The sequence below is a fragment of the Alligator mississippiensis genome, chromosome 2 (genome assembly GCF_030867095.1).
Source record: "Alligator mississippiensis isolate rAllMis1 chromosome 2, rAllMis1, whole genome shotgun sequence".
NCBI lineage: Eukaryota > Metazoa > Chordata > Crocodylia > Alligatoridae > Alligator > Alligator mississippiensis.
Window position 1 is genome coordinate 301,529,239 of NC_081825.1, and position 17,914 is coordinate 301,547,152.

The 17,914-nt window shown below is 45.6% G+C and overlaps 1 long non-coding RNA gene across 1 annotated transcript in view; it reads left to right on the plus strand.

Annotated features, from left to right (window-relative positions):
- The window catches only part of LOC109285280 (uncharacterized), a 279,369-nt gene extending 262,380 nt beyond the window's left edge, over positions 1 to 16,989 (plus strand). Inside the window, exons 3-4 of the long non-coding RNA XR_009460336.1 lie at positions 14,988 to 15,088; positions 15,329 to 16,989. This is a non-coding gene — a long non-coding RNA (uncharacterized LOC109285280). The remainder of the gene's footprint in view (positions 1 to 14,987; positions 15,089 to 15,328) is intronic.
- The last annotated feature ends 925 nt before the right edge of the window (positions 16,990 to 17,914 follow it).

The following is a 17,914-nucleotide window of genomic DNA, read 5'->3' on the forward strand; positions in this document are numbered from 1 at the left end:
GACCCCCGAACAAGACTACTCCGTGGCCATGGTGTTTGGTACTCTAGTCATATCCATTACAGATCGCATGACAATCTTCCTTCAAACGAGTGGTGAGTAATCTTGTGTCTCGAATCTTTATGAGGCTTCTCTGTCTGCTGAACACATCTGTTCCCCTGCCTACACTGTTCTACAGAAAGACAGGTTTTAGGAAGGCAAGGCTGAGAGAAGATGAAAGAGCAAAATTAAACCATTTATGAAACTTTCATCAAAGGGCTGTTTATAATGCTGAAGGGAATGCTGGCTTTCCTTGACACCAGCTTCATTCATAAACTAGGTTCTCATTATTTTTCAGCATTATTTTTGAAAGACTTTGTCAGCAGCTCAGCAACTTATATAGACAAGCTCATGATTTGCTTTTTGTGTGACTATCAACTTACTAAATATGGGTGTTTGCGTGCCTCAAATCATTTTGAAGTTTTCTGCATGTAATTTCAGCAAGGGCTGAGTTGAAAAAGGTAATAAATAGAATATTAGTCTGTGATTTCTCCCCTGTTCAGAACATGAAACTCTCTCAAATGGGATAGACTCTCCAAAATACTGTTGAAAAGTGAACAAACAGCCTGAGATCAAATAACTTCAATGGATGCCTTTTGAATGATGGTGAAAGCTAAAGATGGCTGTTAACATTGTTAAATTGCATCTGGATTTGATTAATGTCTTAGGAGCCGGGATCCAGTTTCTGTCTCTTCACACCACTTGAAAAGAGAGTGATTACCTTTTGATTTTTTTTTTTTTTTAAAGAATAAGTTATTTTGTTTACTTGCAGGGAGGGAAAATGCATACGTTTCCCCCCCCATATGGGTACATTTCTCTTTGCCCTTTTGAAATGTCAGCGGGAGACTCATTTCTGCCTGTCTCAAGGGAGCTGTTGGAGTTGTTTTTGTGTTACGGTAGTGCTGAAAATGTGTTACATCATATAAAAAGGACTCAGTCCCTACCCTGAGGAGCCTGCGATCTAAAAGGAAAATTTAAACAGAGAGTGAAGGAAAGCAGTGCAAGCTAGGGGGTGAGGGAGTGATTGGCAGGTGCCATTTTAATTATACCGTTGTGCTGCGGACAGCTCTGCCTATTCTGATGGACACAAATTCACTCATTGTGGCCTTGTACTGACTTTCAGGCCTCTAGCTGATGTCTAGGACTGCATGGACTGCTACCGGGAGGAGCGGTCCTTTATATTGCATGAGATCCAGCCAATGCTGCTTGACTGAGATGCAGATATTCCTAACAGTTGGGGTCTCCTGCCATCTTCCAGTAGACCAGCTAAGTCAGGAGTGTCCAACATGAGGCATGCATACCACCCATGGCATGGGTAGCCAGTGTGTGTAGCATGTGAGCCCTGGGCAATTGGTTAAGGGAATCACTGGAAGGGAGGTAGAGGGACTTGGGTCTCTGGCCTTGTGAAGCAAAGAGGAGGTAAGACCCTGCTGCAAGAGGTGGAGTTGGGTGCCATGGCCATGAGCCAGGTTGACACTTCCCTTGCCCTGCAGCTGCTGCTGAATTCAGGGCTTTGGATCCTCTCTTGTCAGATATAAAACTTCAGCAGTTGCAGGACCAGAAAAGGGTTAACCTGAGTCTTGGCAGTAACATGTTTCTCATGGCAGTGGCCGGCTCCTGGCTCTGTGAGGCTGGAAACTCAAGCCCCTCCACCTCCATTTTGGCACCCCAGGGCAAAGACTCCATCACCCGCCTCCGGGGCATGGATTCAGAGTGGCACTCAGGAAAGGGGCTGATGCTTTCATCGGGATCCATGAATGATCCTCGTACCTACTCACTTCCAGGCTCCGTGTGAAGTCCTGTTGCATCCAGCTGGACAGCTTGCAACATGCCTGATAAGTGCACACAAGTCTGCTTCTCAAGTGAGGGCCTATTGTCTTTGGATCATGGGTAGTTCCTGCATTATTCAACTCCTTTTTAATCTGGAACTCTCTCTTTTTTTTTTTTTTTATTAAAGGACCATTGGCTTCCTCCCCATGGAAAAGCTAGGGTAGATATATTGACACATCAATCTCACGCACTGATCAAGTGCCCGCTGTTGTGGTGGCTCTGTACGGGCTGTTGAGATATGCTTGTTGTTTTACTTTGTGTCTCATTTCCTGTATCTTATTGGATATGCCTTTCCTTGATCCTGCCGGTGACATGCCCCGTACAATCAGCAATCTCTGAGAGGACTCCAGGTGCGAACAGCACATGAGATTACATTTCTAAGTGCAAAGAGAAGGAAACAGGGGAAGTACATTGAGTTTTGCAGACCTCAATTTTGATTTTAGACAAAGCCCTCAGCAAGGAATGGCATATACACTACATTGAAACAAGGAGCTGCTCTTGGAGGAACCAGGCTTCAGAGACACACCTCTGAAGCTCCTCTTTTCTCCTAAGGATAATAATTTACTCCTATTCTACACCAACAGCAAACTACTAACCCCCCTGCATCCTGCTACTTTGAACAGCAAGGGTGAGAGGAATTAAACATGAGAATAATCCTGCTGATCCCTATCTGCCTGGACTGCAAGGTACCAAGAAGAGTTGCCTAGGGCAAGTCATAACTGTTCATTTTCTGGCTCATGCTGCACATGATATGGGTGAGCCCATCCACTTTCAAGGCATATCCTGTTTCACTCCCTATATCTGTTGCCTGTAATGCACCTGGGTGCAGTCAGGGATGTAACCAGTGAGTGTCAAGATAGTGGACAACATGCATTCCCAAACAAGGTGCTGTGGAGCACGTGGCTCACCTAAGCCCCTAAAGTATTCGCTTTTAATTCTTTCCTCCCTGGAGCAGGAAAGTGTGGGCAAGAGAGCCTTCAAACACTTGCGTCTTTTGGTTTCCAAGACCTTCCAAAAACAGAATATCTTTTATTTTTAGAACAAAGCCATTTTTAATTCAGAACAGATTGCAAAACAACCCATTTTCTGACCAGACTGAGTGAATTGCTTTCCTAATATTTCCCCTAATATTTCTCTGCAAGCCTCATAGCCTCCAACCCTGGAGTTCTTCACGTGCAGTTCACACTGTGGCCACCCATCTAAGAGACAAGCTGAGAACAGCCTCTACTGAGCTTTGCTCCCAGCCTGCCCAACAGTCATTAACAGCCCACGTGAATGCCACAATGGGTCCAATCCTGCCCTCTCTATGCAGGCACAGTACCTACTATCTTAATTTGAGTGCAAGATGGAGTCCTTCATGATCCATTTTAGAGTCCTCCACTACAAAAATGCACATGCTAATTAAGAAACCTCCCATTTTCCTGCAAAAGTTTTTCTTTCTTTATTTTTTCCCCCTTCACTAATGAACACTGAATGCGTCTTGTAAAGAACCACATCTCCACAGCTGAGCAAAACCTCCAGCTGCCCTGACCTTTCTCTCTTAAGTGCTTAGTGTATAGATTGAAACCTTGGACCATCTTGAACTTGTGTTCTTTGGTAAGTGTGTGTTGTTAACATGCCGCAGGAGTAATCAGCAAGGTCAAGAACATCATCCTGAGAGAGCTCGGCTTGTTACGACTGCACGAGGGAAAATGGAAAGGCAGTTTCTTCCTTTCATACAGCACACTTCTTGGTTCTGCTAAAAGAGCCTCTGAGTCTGCCGAGCATTCGAAGATGAGTCTGAACCTCTGAGTATTCAGCGATGGGTCTGCTGACTAGTGACGAATATGTCTCCCAGCTTTCTAATGCCCTTTTAGCTGGATTGTCTAGTAGGGGCTTGATGGTGTGTTGAGACTGGTACATAGGATCTGCCTACGTACTAATTGTCCCTTCCCATGTAGAGGTGGAGGGCAGGCTGTGTTCAGCACCCCTATACTACTTCCTCTTGGAGGAGGTATCTAGAAGGATTGAGTGTAAGCTCATGAGGGTGGTGGAGAGTGTGGTGTCCCACTGCTGGTCCTGTGGAGATCAGGAAAGACCAGTAGCAATGACCTAGGCTGTCTGACTTTATGGTCTGTAGCAGGCCCTGCCCCACAAGAGTGGACATGATGCCCCCTGGTAGCCAAGATATCCCTGCCTCACCTCAGCTCCTCAGGGTACCCGCCTGTGTTTCTTTCCTGCCATGCCTTGATGGATATTCTCATCCTTAGGGAGCCCCTGAAGTGAGCCTCAGTCCATCTTTCTCTACTTCTCGTTCTTAGCTAGTCTCAGCCTTGCCCTCAGGCACTATATCACCTTAAGGGCATTAATGGGGCCTTCAGCCTCCCCCATAGTCATGCCAATGGCTTATGGGTGTCACTCTTCACCAGCCTGCACAGGCTTCAGTCCTCTAGGCTTTAGCCCACTGGTTGCCCTAGCTGTAGACTCAGGCCCACTTCCCACTAGCCTAGGCCCACTTCCTCTGGCCCAGCTTCTAAGTCTCCTGCTCTTTTCTCCTGTGCCTCAGTATCTCAGGGGACAGGCTCTTGGCTTTGGCCCACTCCCATCTCTTGGTCTTGAGGTACAGGCTCTGGTCATCTTGGGTCTAGCCTGTCCCCCATCTCTTTCTTGGAGCAGATATGACATGTCCCTGGTGTGTATCTCTTGGCTATTGGCCCGTGTCTTTCTGGTCAGGCTCTTAGTGCTTGGTCTATCTTGCTCTCAGGGATCAGGCTCTGGCTCTCCCTGCTTCAACCTGTCCCTATCTTTTCATCTCTGGGCTCAGAACCTGGTGCGCCTCCTGGGCACCCCTCCATGGCCTCCTATTCACTCCTTTCAGCCACACCAGTCCTCCAGTTTAAAACTAGAACGGAAGTGCAAGCAACCACTTCTAATCAGCTGCCCTTCTAGGTCACTGTACAGCTGCTGAAGCCATCTCCCCCTTACTGGCCCCCTTAGCCCTTGGGAGTGCCTAACTGGGACACTTCTGTTCAAGATGGCAGGAGCAATTCTACCCATAGAGTTCATGGCTGCATTGGCCCCTCGGCCTCTAACACAGGCTTGCATCCCCTGGGCTTCTCCTCTTCCAGCCAGCTGTTCCCCTCACTGGTCTCAGGTGTGTCCTCCCAGCTTATTGCTATTTCTGAGGCTAGTCTACAGTTGCTCCCTTGCTGCCTTCCCCTGGGCTGTGCTCATTGCTAGGCAGCTAGTGATGCAGTAAGCGCTTGCAGCCTATAGTCCCTGGCTGCCTAGTTTCTTGCAGCTAGCCCATGTTCAGCTGCTGGGGGGACATTTCTGCTGCAGTCTCTCTCTCTCTCTCTCTCTCTCAAAGTAATAGGAGCTTCTGGCTGCCAGTTACAGGTCCCTTTGGGCTCCTGGAACAGTCTAGGGAACAAAGGTGGGGAATTAAAATTCATCAAATAAAACAATACTGTAGGCTGCACCTCTCCCAGGGCTGATGGGATAACTGCTATTTGTGGAGAACATTTCTCGAGACGGGACGGGGTGCCCAGATAGAAAATGGCATTGCGGTACAAATGGAGAATGGTGAGAGGAACCTCCTTGCTGCAGGTCATAAGACTTGTGCTGTATTAGATTTCCACCCAGGCTGTGCAGTATCTTAACAGGTAGATAAACCAGAGGATATATAGAGCACACTCTGCTTTTCCTGAACCCTTTGTTATCTGTGCTGAAAATATTCTGAGGGCTCCTGAGGTTTCCCATTCAATTAAACCTGGACCTACTTTTGCTCTCCAACAGTCACTTAGAAGCATCTGCAGTAGATATGAAGGTGATATAGTTACAGGTGATTTATGTCAATAGTATTCAGCCATTCTTAAGATTGGGCCCTTAGATGCTGAAGGAAAAAGCGAGCTGTCATTTGGAGATTAAGTTTTACAGGTGCTTGGACAAGGTGGTGAAACTTTAAAAAGGAACAACACTGTTTCCCTGCACTTTTCAAAAGCGGCAGACATTTCTATTAGATAAATCCATGCTGTTCCAAAAGGCTGGACACTTTTTACTTCCAGTATTTTCACTCTGCTTCTACATAAAGAATAGTTCCAGCGAAAGAAAGAATAAGAAACTGCTTCTTGAAGAAGAAAGGATAAAGCAAGATAAAGAGCTTCAAAGCAGATGCCATTACATTCTATCCAGAGAGAAACAAGAAATTACTAGAAAGGATCAGGGTTTTGCTGGTACAATCCGCAAAGATTTTCAGGGGAGAGGAGAGAGGGGAGAAGACGCATTTTTTACATCGACAGTACGTCTGAGCAATTTTCTAGTTAATGCAAGTGAAATGTCCAACAAAAGACAGGGGCTTTAATAGGCAGACTTGTTGCTTGATAATTTCAGATCTCTACATGGGTTCAGCAGAAAAATGTGGTTTATTGTAAAATGTATAAAAGAGAAAGTTTTATGTCACCTTAGGAAAACTTTGTAGAATACTTTGGTTCTTCAAAGAGGAGCTGGAAGTTCAATTGCAGTCTAGAGATGAGACAAACTCTCATTAGGAATTGACCTCAAAGTCATTTTTTTAAAAATGTTTTTATTGTTTCTTTGGCCTTTTTGACTAGTAAAAACCTTTAATAAATTAATCTCCATATATTTTACTTGGAATGCAAAAAGTGAGTTAATATAATTACTAATCAGAAGCCCACTGGAAGGGGGAAAGGGCACTGGGACTAGAGCTGCCACGTTCATTCTTTGTTCTCAGGACTGGAGTTTGCATTCTTCAAAGAATAATGAAGCAGATGCATGTATGGCTGTAGTGAGGGCTATCACTGCTTGATGGCTGCTGAGAGAAAACCCACTCCAGGATTATCTGGAAAGAGAGATAAGGGGCAGAGTTACTATTGGAGCAATGGTTTCAGGGAGGCAGTGTGGGGAAGAAACCCAAACTACTACTTCTGTTTAGTGCTGAAGTGGGCAGGAGATCTACTCACTGGGGACTCAAGCTTAGATTGTGTATGGGCTTTAAGCCACCTCTGATCACATTGGAGCAAGAGAGCAGTGCAGGATGATAACTGTAGAGAGTTGAGTCTCTGTGAGTGAACCAAAGCCTGGGGAAAATGGGGTTAGTTATACAAATAATTCTCTTTCCTCAGAAGAGAGACTTGGTGGGTCTGAGGAAGCTTTTCCTAGAAGAGGTAACTAGCAGACTGGTTGGTGGGATTATTAGATTGACCGGTGTTCCTATTGGAAAGACTGTCATGCAGATCCTGTTGGGAAATGGCAATGGGAGAGCCCATGGGAGGCGAGGTGTTTCAGAAACGAAGGTTGTGGGCCCAGCCCTTTGTACCGTATGGCACACTGCCATAGGGCTTGGTGAAATATTACAGGAGGTTGATGCAAGGAAATGTTGCATTTGCAAGTCTTCCCCATAGGCAAAAGTGAGCTATCCTCACAGGCCTCCTAGCCACGCAGCTTGCATTTGGGAGTTGATTGTAGGTAACAGTAATGTGCGCTGCTGCTCCTCGACTCAGCCTGGGTGCAACCCACACGTGGAAAAGGAGCCACTAGTTCCGTTCCTCTGAACGGTGCGCATTCACACATCTGCTTCTTTTGTCTGCGGGATGAAGCACGGGGCTTGCAGGATCTCCCCTTTTCTTGTTCCGTGGCTTCATATGGACATCAAAATCCAGCGTGCAGAATATAATCCCAGGGGTTTTCCCATGAAATGAGTGGGAATTTTACTTCTCATGTCAATGAGAGTGGCCACATCTACACAAGACGCCCACTGCACAGTTGCTACTGCGCACTCATTTAGTATTTGCATACATAAGTACTAAATGACTGCGCAATACCAAGAGTTACTGTGCAGTAGCATTGCTGAATGGCTTTTAGGTGATGCTGACTGCGCAGTAGCTTGTTACTACTGTACAGTAGCCTTATGTCACACTTCATGCCATGTGATGCTACAACGCAGTTAGCATCTCATGTAGATGTGTCAAGTGGAATTAGGATTAAGGTCAGTAGGGCTAAGTACAGACAGTCACAAAGCCCGAGGCTGAATCGATTCAGTCAGCAGGTTAGTTTAAAGTGCAGAGATTATGCTGAGAAACAACTGGACAAACATTTACTTTTGATTCAGGAAATCCAGACACGTGCCTGCAGTGACTCAGGCTGGAAGCTGGGGGCACTAGAGCACGGTTCTTTGGCATATAGTCAACATGGGCTGTGTGTTGGCTTTCTCTTTCTGCTGCCCCTGAGGTCTCTGGGATCTGCAGTCCAGAATTACAGCAGCAGGAGTGTTCAGGGTTGCTCATAACTTCCTCATCCTGCTTCCAAGTGCCTCTGGGATTTATAGTCCACAGTCACAGCCAGCAGTAAGTTTAGCAGGGCAGGGCAACTCTATACTTGAGGGAAGGTGGGTTTACCCCCCTTCCTGACCCCAGACCCCAGCTGAGGCTGGTGGGGGAGGGGGGGTAGTCCCCCTAACCCTTCTCTGCTGGAGCAAATAGCCCAGCCCAGCCCAGGGCTGAAAAGCATGCTGGGATGCTGGGGAACTGTGATTTAATTTGAACCAGGAAGTGGTCTGGGACAGAAGTTTCATAAACCTGTTTGACACCAAACAGTTAAGTCTGATATTACATTCAACCAGGTTTATTGTAAACCAGTTGCAGCCATTTTGAAACTGGTTTATGTGCACTGAACTTCTGTTCTGTTACAGGTTTAAACCAGTTTCTGATGCCTTAAACTGGTTTATGTGTAACTTCTGTCCCTAGCCCAGGAGTCTGATGTGAGTGACAAGTTAACTGGATACTGATCCAACAAATTTGGACAAGAGACTTTTTTAACATCTCTTCACTTCTCCCATAGCTTTAGATTGTTGCTATTTTCCAAAGAGGCATTTTTTAATTGTTCAGCAATAATGAGTATCAAGAGGAAGATGATTTACTCTTTTGGTAGTGAAGGCTGGTGGTGGAGGAAATTGTTCTTAAACTATTTTATTTCTGCATTAGCTGTAAAGTCCTGCCATGCCAGGCACATAACGTTGCCCTTTCAAAGCCCAGCAGTGTGCTGCATGTCTGTATCTTTATGCATGCTGTTGCTCTTCTGTGCATTCTTGGTCTTCTGTTGATGGCTGGATGGCTATGTAATTCCTGTTCCTAACATAGCATTTTCCAATGAGCAGTTATGGAGGATGTTATGAATTGGGATATGCCTTTTTTCTTTTACATATTTAACAGAAGATTTTCTAAAATCTTGATTTTTTTTGTACATGTCTAAGGCCAAAACCTCTTCTGTTCACTCACAGATTTTGATGCAACATTTCATGTGAGTGAATGTAGTTAGAACATACATAATGCTACATAACAAGTGCCAATATCTATGTGTCCACCATTCACAGCCCTTCTCAGGACTTGCTTCTTTGAAAATGCAGCAGAAAACCATCAATAATTAGCATATAAAAACCATGAAGTTTTTCATAGAGTCATAGATTCATAGATGTTAGGGTCAGAAGGGACCTCAATAGATCATCGAGTCTGACCCCCTGCATAGGCAGGGTTTTGGTTTGGCAACACTCTTTACAGCCACAGATATCAAGTATGTTATTAATCTGAGCTCCAGTATCTGTCCTGTATGCATTTGTTTTTGAATGTGCCTATATTTGTACAACTGGGTTCCAGGGTTTCCAAGTCTCTGTAAATTTATGGACAGTCCATAAAAAAGGCTAAAAATTATTGTGCATATAATTTGTAAAAAAAAATTATTGGAGCTATCAGTAAATAACAAAACAAAAAGAAAACTAAGCAATCATGAGTTTGTTTGAAGATCTTCTGTCAGAATGAGGTTGGATGCAAGTGTAGATGGACAGACAGAGCAGAGCAGCACTATTTTGGGCACAGACAGAAGTTACATTTGTCACGCGATTGGCCCCCTGGAAGTGCTCTACTGCTGTGCTGTGAAGTGCTTTACAGCTGTGCTCTGACATGCACAGCTGCAGAGTACTTTAAAGTGGCCAATTTCATGACAAGTTAACTATCATTGTGAAGGAGAGGGAAGGGGTCCTAGGAAAGCTCAGCGAGGGATAAGGATAACTTACCCCATGCTGTGGGAGTAGAGGCAGCAGTGAGCCCACTACAGTGGTGACAGCCCTGCTTTATCACTTTCTGCTGCCTGTGGATTGGGCCCCGCCGCAGCCCCAGGTGTATTTCCAAAAGTGGTGCCAGATTACAAGTCAAAGATGCTGGATTGGGCAACGCAGCCTGATGTCGCAGCCAGATCCCTGGAGGATGGAGAAGGGAGCTGGCCTGGAACCGGGGAGCTCAGAGGAGACCCTGGTAGTCCCACATGCTGCCTGATGAAGGCGGTAGCATTGGGAGTCACTGGGGGAACCTCACCAGAGTCTGCAGGCATTGAGGAGGACCAGTGCTGGAGGGAACGGCCCCAGTAAATTCTAGGGATATTTTCTTTTATTTTGTTTTTTTCTTTTTTCTTATGCTCCAGCAGGGAATGTGGGCACAGCTGGCCCCAACAATCCCTGTAGAGTGGGAACAATCAGTCTGTCCTAAGGGGACCCTGAGTGGAGATCACTGGGTAAGACCCACCCTGTGCCCTGGAGAAGTCCCAGGAGGGGCTGGACTGGAACTAATTAAATACAACCTTAGGCTAAGGGTTTGCCCTCAGGCAGAGGGTCAGCAGACTCCATGAGAAATCAAGGGGCACTTTGTTTACTTAGCAGGACGATGACTGAAAGAAGTCTGGGCCAGTTGACTTGGCTGAAGAATATTTTCCTTTATTATTTTATCTTATTCCTATTATCTTTGATTGAGCTGAGTAACCCTGGCAGTAGGGAACTAGTGCTCAGTTAGAGCTGTAATTTACTTTGAAAGACCAGGACCCTTGGTCTCAGGAAACCCTGAGGCCAGGACACCCATCTGAATTCATTTCTAGAAGTTTTGCTGAGCAACTGTAAGCAGGCATTGTTCCATTGCTAGTGAGTAGTACAGCCTGTTGGACTGGGCTCAAAGATAGCCCCAAGCTGAGGGACAGTGAAGCTGAAATGCTGGTTGGAAGCAGACACTATGCCTGGCCATCATGATTCCAGTCTGGTTGGTGTGTTGATGGGGTGTGAGGAGAGGTAGGAGCCCCATGGAAAGGACTGGCCTGATGAACCTCAGAGGGTGAACGCTTAGCTGGAAGATCACATCCCGACTCAGCATTATTCAATATCAAGACATGGCAGGTGAGAAGCAGGCAATCCAGGCCCAGCGTTCAGACCAAGAGGGTCCAGTCTCCTCATGGTGTGCACCTATAGGACACCTGGCTGCTGAGGGCCAAGGCCGTACCCTGTGATGAGCCGATATTCATCAAATGAAAGATTAGATGAAGGCACACCACTTGGGAGCATCTTAGTTTCATAGTTTCATAGTTGGTACGGTCAGAAGGGACCTAAGTAGGTCATCAAGTCTGACCCCCTGCCATGGAGTCAATGCTGGGGTCAAATGACCCTGGCTAGGTGATTGTCTAACCACCTTTTGAAGATCCCCAGGGTAGGGGCGAGCACCACTTCCCTAGGAAGTTGGTTCCAGCTCCTAGCCACCTTGACTGTGAAGTAACGCTTCCTGATGTCTAGCTTGAACCTACTCTCAGTCAGCTTATGGCTGTTATTCCTTGTAACTCCCGGTAATGCTCAGGGGAACAGGGACTTTCCCATTGCTTGCTGGTCCCCCTTGGCAAGTTTGTAGGTGGCCACCAGATCCCCTCTCAGGCTTCTCTTGTGGAGGCTGAACAGGTTCAGGTCCCATAGTCTCTCCTCAGCTGCCCCTTGATCGTGTGAGTGGCCCTCCTCTGGACCCTCTCAATGCTGTCCACATCCCTTCTGAAGTGCGGCACCCAGAACTAGACGCAGTACTCCAACTGTGGCCTGACCAGTGTCACATAGAGGGGGAGGATCACCTCCTTGGACCCGCTTGTGATGCATTTATGGATGCATGACAAGGTGCGGTTGGCCTTCCTGACCATGTCCCCACATTGGCGGCCCATGTTCATCTTGGAATCAATAGTGACTCCAAGATCTTTTTCTGCCTCTGTGCTGACAAGAAGAGAGTTCCCCAGCCTGTAGGTATGCTACTGGTTTTTCCTCCCCAGATGCAGTACCTTACACTTGTCCATATTGAACCTCATTCTATTCTCATCTGTCCACCTCTATAACCTGTTGAGATCTAGTTGCAGCCTGTCCCTCTCTTCCAGTGTGCTCACTTCTCCCCAGGGTAGGAGCCAGCACCACTTCTCTTGGAAGTTGGTTCCAGATCCTAGCCGTCCTGACTGTGAAGTAGCGCCTCCTGATATCTAGCCTGAATCTACCCTCTGCCAGCTTGTGACTGTTTTTTCTAGTCACTCCTGGTAGTGCTCGGGGGAACAGGGACTCCCCCAGTGCCTGCTGGTCCCCTCTGACTAGTTTGTAAATGGCCACTAGATCCCCCCTCAGCCTTCTCTTGTGGAGGCTGAACAGGTTCAGGTCCCTTAGCCTCTCTTCATAGGGCCTGCCCTGCTGCCCCCTGATCATGCGAGTGGCCCTTCTCTGGACCCTCTCCATGCTGTCCACATACCTCCTGAAGTGTGGCACCCAGAACTGGACGCAGTACTTCAACTGCAGCCTGACCAGTGCTGCACAGAGGGGGAGGATCACCTCCTTGGACCTGCTCATGATGCATCTATGGATGCATGACAAGGTGCAGTTTGTGTCCCCACACTGCCGGCCCATGTTCATTTTGGCATCAATAATGACTCCAAGATCCTTTTCTGCCTCTGCACTGACAAGAAGGGAGTTCCCCAGCCTGTAGGTCTGCTGCTGGTTCTTCCTCCCCAGGTGCAGTACCTTGCACTTGTCCGTATTGAAACCCATCCTATTCTTGTCCGCCCACCTCTATAACCTGTTGAGATCTAATTGCAGCCTGTCTCTCTCTTCTAGCGTGCTCACTTCTCCCCACATCTTAGTGTCCTCTGTGAACTTGAACAGGGTGCTTTTCACCCCCTCGTCCAAATTGCTGATGAAGATATTGAACAGTGGGGGCCTGAGGACCGAGCCCTGGGGGAACCCCTCTGCCCACATCTCTCCAGGTCGAAAATGACCCGTCCAGCACCACTCTCTGGGTACGGCCCTCCAGCCAATTTGTGACCCATCTGGCTGTGTAGGCGTCAACACCACAGTTGCCTAATTTTTTAATGAGGATGGGGTGAGAGACAGCGTTGAAGGCCTTCCTAAAGTCCAAAAAGACTATGTCCACTGCGACACCTGCATCCAGGGCTTTTGTGACCTGGTCGTAGAAGGCCACCAGGTTGGTCTGACAGGACCTGCCTTTAATGAAGCCGTGTTGGTTGTCTCTAAGCATAATATCCCCTGCTGGTCCCTTGCAGATGTGCTCCTGGATAATTTTCTTAAAGAGCTTGCCCAGACCAAGGACAGACTAATGGGCCTATAGTTTCCTGGGTCCTCTTTCCTCCCTTTTTTGAAAATGGGGATCACATTGGCCCTTTTCCAGTCATCTGGCACCTCACCAGAGTACTATGAGTGCTCATAAAGCTGTGCCAGGGGTCCTGCAATGACCTCTGCCAGTTCCCTCAGCACTCTGGGGTGGAGACCATCAGAACCTGCTGATTTGAACACATCTAGTCCCTCCAGAAGTTCCCTGACTAGGTCCTCACTGACCCTGGGCCTGGCTGCACCTCCCCTGGGTCCGTCCCGATTCCCAGTGGGGGGGATGTCCCTGTCACTGCTCAGAAAAATGGAAGAAAAGAAACTGTTAAAGAGATCTTAGGGAACTTGTGTTCCCTAGGGTTACTTTCTGACTTGATCGGGGCTGGGCTATCTACAGGAAGAGACGGGGGAGAGGGTAGGGGGAATGAGATGTTGTCCGGGGTTTGCCTTGCCTGAGTTGGAGGGGAAGTGAGTGGATTGGAGTCCCCCCCTCCACAGTGTCCGCCCTTTAGCTCAGGCTTAGCAGACCCCAGCCAGCAGTTTGCTGTCACACCCCTCTCCCCCTCTCTTTTGGCAGACAGCACTGGAGCTGAGGGTAGGGGGCAGGGCTAGAGGAGAGAAGTGGCTCCTCTGCTCGAGGTAGGCTTAATACCCCCCTCTGCCAACCCAACAGGCAGACATGTATTGAGTTGGTGGGGGGAAGCACTTTAATTCATGGTGCTTTAAGTAAAGCACCATGATTTAGAGTGGGGTGGGGGGGTAGGGGGGTTGCACATCTGTCAGTGCCTCTTATGTCTGAGTGAAAGTGCAGCTTAGCACAGCTCAGCATCCTGCATCCTGTTTGGGTTTCACTTTATTGTTTAATGGTTAAGATTTTCTCTAAGGGTGTATATTTATCTCTTTATCCCTTGTAATAAACCCTGCTTTAGTTGAACATTGCTTGCAAGCAAAGTGTGTTCTGTTTATAAATCCAGTTAAAATTTATTTCCCCAGGTTTCTGGGTAGGGGGCTCAAGCCAGATTTAGAAAGCCGGTGTCAAATACCTAAACTTGAACCTAGCACTTGTTACAACTGTCCGGGGCTTGGAAGAATGGTTATATTGACATTATATAAAGCATATATCAGTAAATAAGTTTGGTTGTCAGTAAAAAGTTTGCAGATTGTCAGTGAACATAATTTTCTGGGGTTAGCAATGCTTCTGGGTTCATCTGTTCTGGGCCAGGCCAGATGTAATGTCAGCACTCAAAAGTAATACAATTATACCCTTTATTTAATTATTTTCTTAAAGACTTTTGACCCTAAGTGGCAGTTTTCTGAATGGAGGAATTCCTTTGTTCGTATCATAAAACACGTTATTTGGCTCGTCTTTTTTTTAAATGTCAGCTTATATTTAGGGTAAATCTGTTGGGTTTTTTTTAATATCCTGCTTTTTTGCGGCTAAAAATTAAAACCCCAAACTGAAATTTGAAGTGTCTTTGAAAAAAAAAATTGTATCAAAATTAAATTCCATTCTGATTGGAAGGTCATTTTGCAACATATATGTTTATGTGTATGTATGTGTGTGTGTGTATGCACACATAATTATATGTGTGTGTGTGTGTGTGTACACACATGCACCAAACATGTTCTCAGGTTTCTGGTTATATATTACTCACATATATTTTTTTTCACTTCCTAGCTGCAATACGCTGCCTATGTGAGGGAACAAGTCATCCATCAGGCACACCCTGCTGATCTGAGTTTCACAACCTGGGAGAGAGATTTAGTAGCTAAGAAGAGGTAAGGGGGAAGGGCATGGAAAGTATATCAGTGATTATTCAGTTTCTGGCTAGCAGTCAGAAAGACAGAAAAATAAAAGCCCAAGTTTTGGAGGTACCGGTGGGAATGCAGCCCACGTGTCTAATTATCAAGATCTGAGGTCAGGCATTGCAGGAGAGCTGGACACCTGAGATAGGCAGGGAGAATATAATCTCTCATCTTGATAAATGCTTGGCATTGATTTTCAAAAACTTTTTGCAGAGTCGAAGAGCTTTGGGTCAACTTGGTCACAGCACAACCCTTCCCCGGTTAATTGGCAGATTGAGTGGCTTGAGGAAAATTGGAATTGGTAGAGGCAGATGGAAATGCAGTTCACTTTGTGGGAGTCATTTGCATGTTGCAACCCTTAGTCCGGACGCTAACATCCTCCTCGAGGGCTACAGGTCACACACAGTTTGCTTCCCACCAGCTGCTCTTCAGAGAAATTTGCAAGTTATTGTTTTGTTTTTTTTCATTTCCCTTTTAAATTAAAAGGGGATAGGCGAGAGAGAATGTTTGAGCAGCTAACATTTACTATGTAACACGCCTTCATCATTCACAATCTATTGAAGCAAGAGCAGCATCATCAAATACACCTGAATGATTCTGGGTATGTGCTCAGGCAGTGCTGATGTGCTATAGTGGCAAAATAGCACCTGCTTGCAAATTGCACAGACCATGTATTTTGTGGCATTTCCAGATCAGATCTGCATATTAAAGATTTTGAGCCTGCCTTTGTTCACTCTGCTATTGTAATTGTATATCCTTTAATAGTAAGTCAACTGTATGTACGACAATGGCTATAAACACATATTTTTGACAATCAAATGCTATGAATACATTTCTTACCGTGTATTGAAAGCATCCGTTGTCAGAGTCATCTGCTAAGAGTCTGATTTTAATTATGTGCTGCTCCTCCCCCATTGGGTACATAAGTGGCAACATTATAGAAGCGTGGGCTGTTCTAGCGGGTTTGAAATGTTGCTATACGAGACAGAAACAGCAGTTTTAATCACGTTGCAACTATGCAGAAAATATGATAGTTCAAGGTCATGATAATTTCCATACGAATGAACAAGTTGAGTTTACCCCTCATCAAATGATGTCTATTTTGGTAGAGGTGCCACGGCCTTGTTCAGCGTTTGGAAGTTGGGCGGTTGCCATTCAGGTAGCTTGAAAACAGCAACCTGCCTGCTTTTTGATGTGGACAGGAGAAAACAGAGAAGATTCCTGGAAGAGAGGAAGAGGAAGATGGCAGGAGAGGATTCTTAACACTGGATGAGTTTTACATTTTGGACAGCTGGGCTCTGCAGGAAAAAACCCAACCAAACGCTAATGCATTATATCCTCCATACTTTCACTGATTTGGCCTCAGCACCTGCAGCAGGCACTCAAAAGTCACTATAGATTCATCCTTTCAGCTGATTGGCTCCATTATAAGCTTTCCTTGAAATATGGAGGAAACAGTACGTTTCCATTGGATTGGAAAGCAAGACACAAGAAGGTATGGCCAACTTTGGACTAAACATTGCAGTGCCAGTGAATAGTGAGTCCGACAAAGTTAACTTCACAGTTTATCCCAAGTTCTAAGAGTTAAGACCAGATGATAAATGAAATGTGTCAAAACTGCTTTATATTTTCTGTGAACTACTATGAAGCTAAGATTGTTGTTCATTTTTTTTAAAATGGAGAGTTGTTTTTGGCAAAAAGAATGCAATAAAATGTTCCTATTCTGTAGCTTTTTTAAATACCTGCATCTTTTTTCTAGGGGAGACAAACATCAATTGTGGGGCAACTTAATTGAATTGAAAATGACATTTCAATGAAATAATGCATTGCTGCTTCTGCCTGTGTTAGCAATGCACCAGTAAACAAAATAAAATATGTATGCATTTTTCCATTGCACGTAAATCCATGATTTTGTATACACAAACTTACTTCATCAGATGAGTATTAACTTAAACCCTGTTAATTGTTTTTCCACTACTGGACTGTAGTGTTTTTGTACTAGATGGGTGCATCTAAATGTTCATATTTACTGCGCAGTAACCAAAATTACTGCACAGTATGGGCACGTGTCTACGCATGCATGTCTTAACCGTGCAGTAAATATGGTGATTTAGGCCAACTTGAGTGTAAATTTGATACCTGCATCATGAAAGCATCAAATTTATATCCTATTAGTTACTGCACAGTAATGCACATGTAGACAGCTTACTGTGCAGTAACACTGTGTGTGTGGATTGACTTGGGACTAACTTTAGTCCCAAGTCAGTCCGCACACAGCAATAACATGCTTTAATGCCTGCACATGTAGACACCAGCCTATTCTTGCTTACTGTGCAGTAACTTACTCACTGGGCGTTAAACTTATTGTGCAGTAAATTTAAGCTGGCATAAATGCATGTGTAGAAACACCCAGTGAGTAATAGTTCAAACTTCCCATACCCCATATGGATTTTTTTTTTTTTTGGATTTATGAAGTGTGCATTATGGTTTTTGGGTTTTTTTTTTTGATCTATGGGTTTTTTGTGATTTAAGGGTTTTTGATCTTTGATTTCTTGATGCGTTGAATGGTAAATTGCTTTCAGAATTCACCCCTGGATTACCTGTATTCCTGTTCACGTAGAAAATGATGGTATCTACTTGCTAAAGGAAAGCCAATTACCAGCGTCTTCCAAGTCAACTATACACCTGATTAAGCCAAGGGCTAGATTCACTTGCCTAAACCGATAAGGAGAAGAAGCTCAGTTCTTGACTTGTTCTTTCTAAAATCATGGACTACTTACTCAGGACAGCACTCCTAAG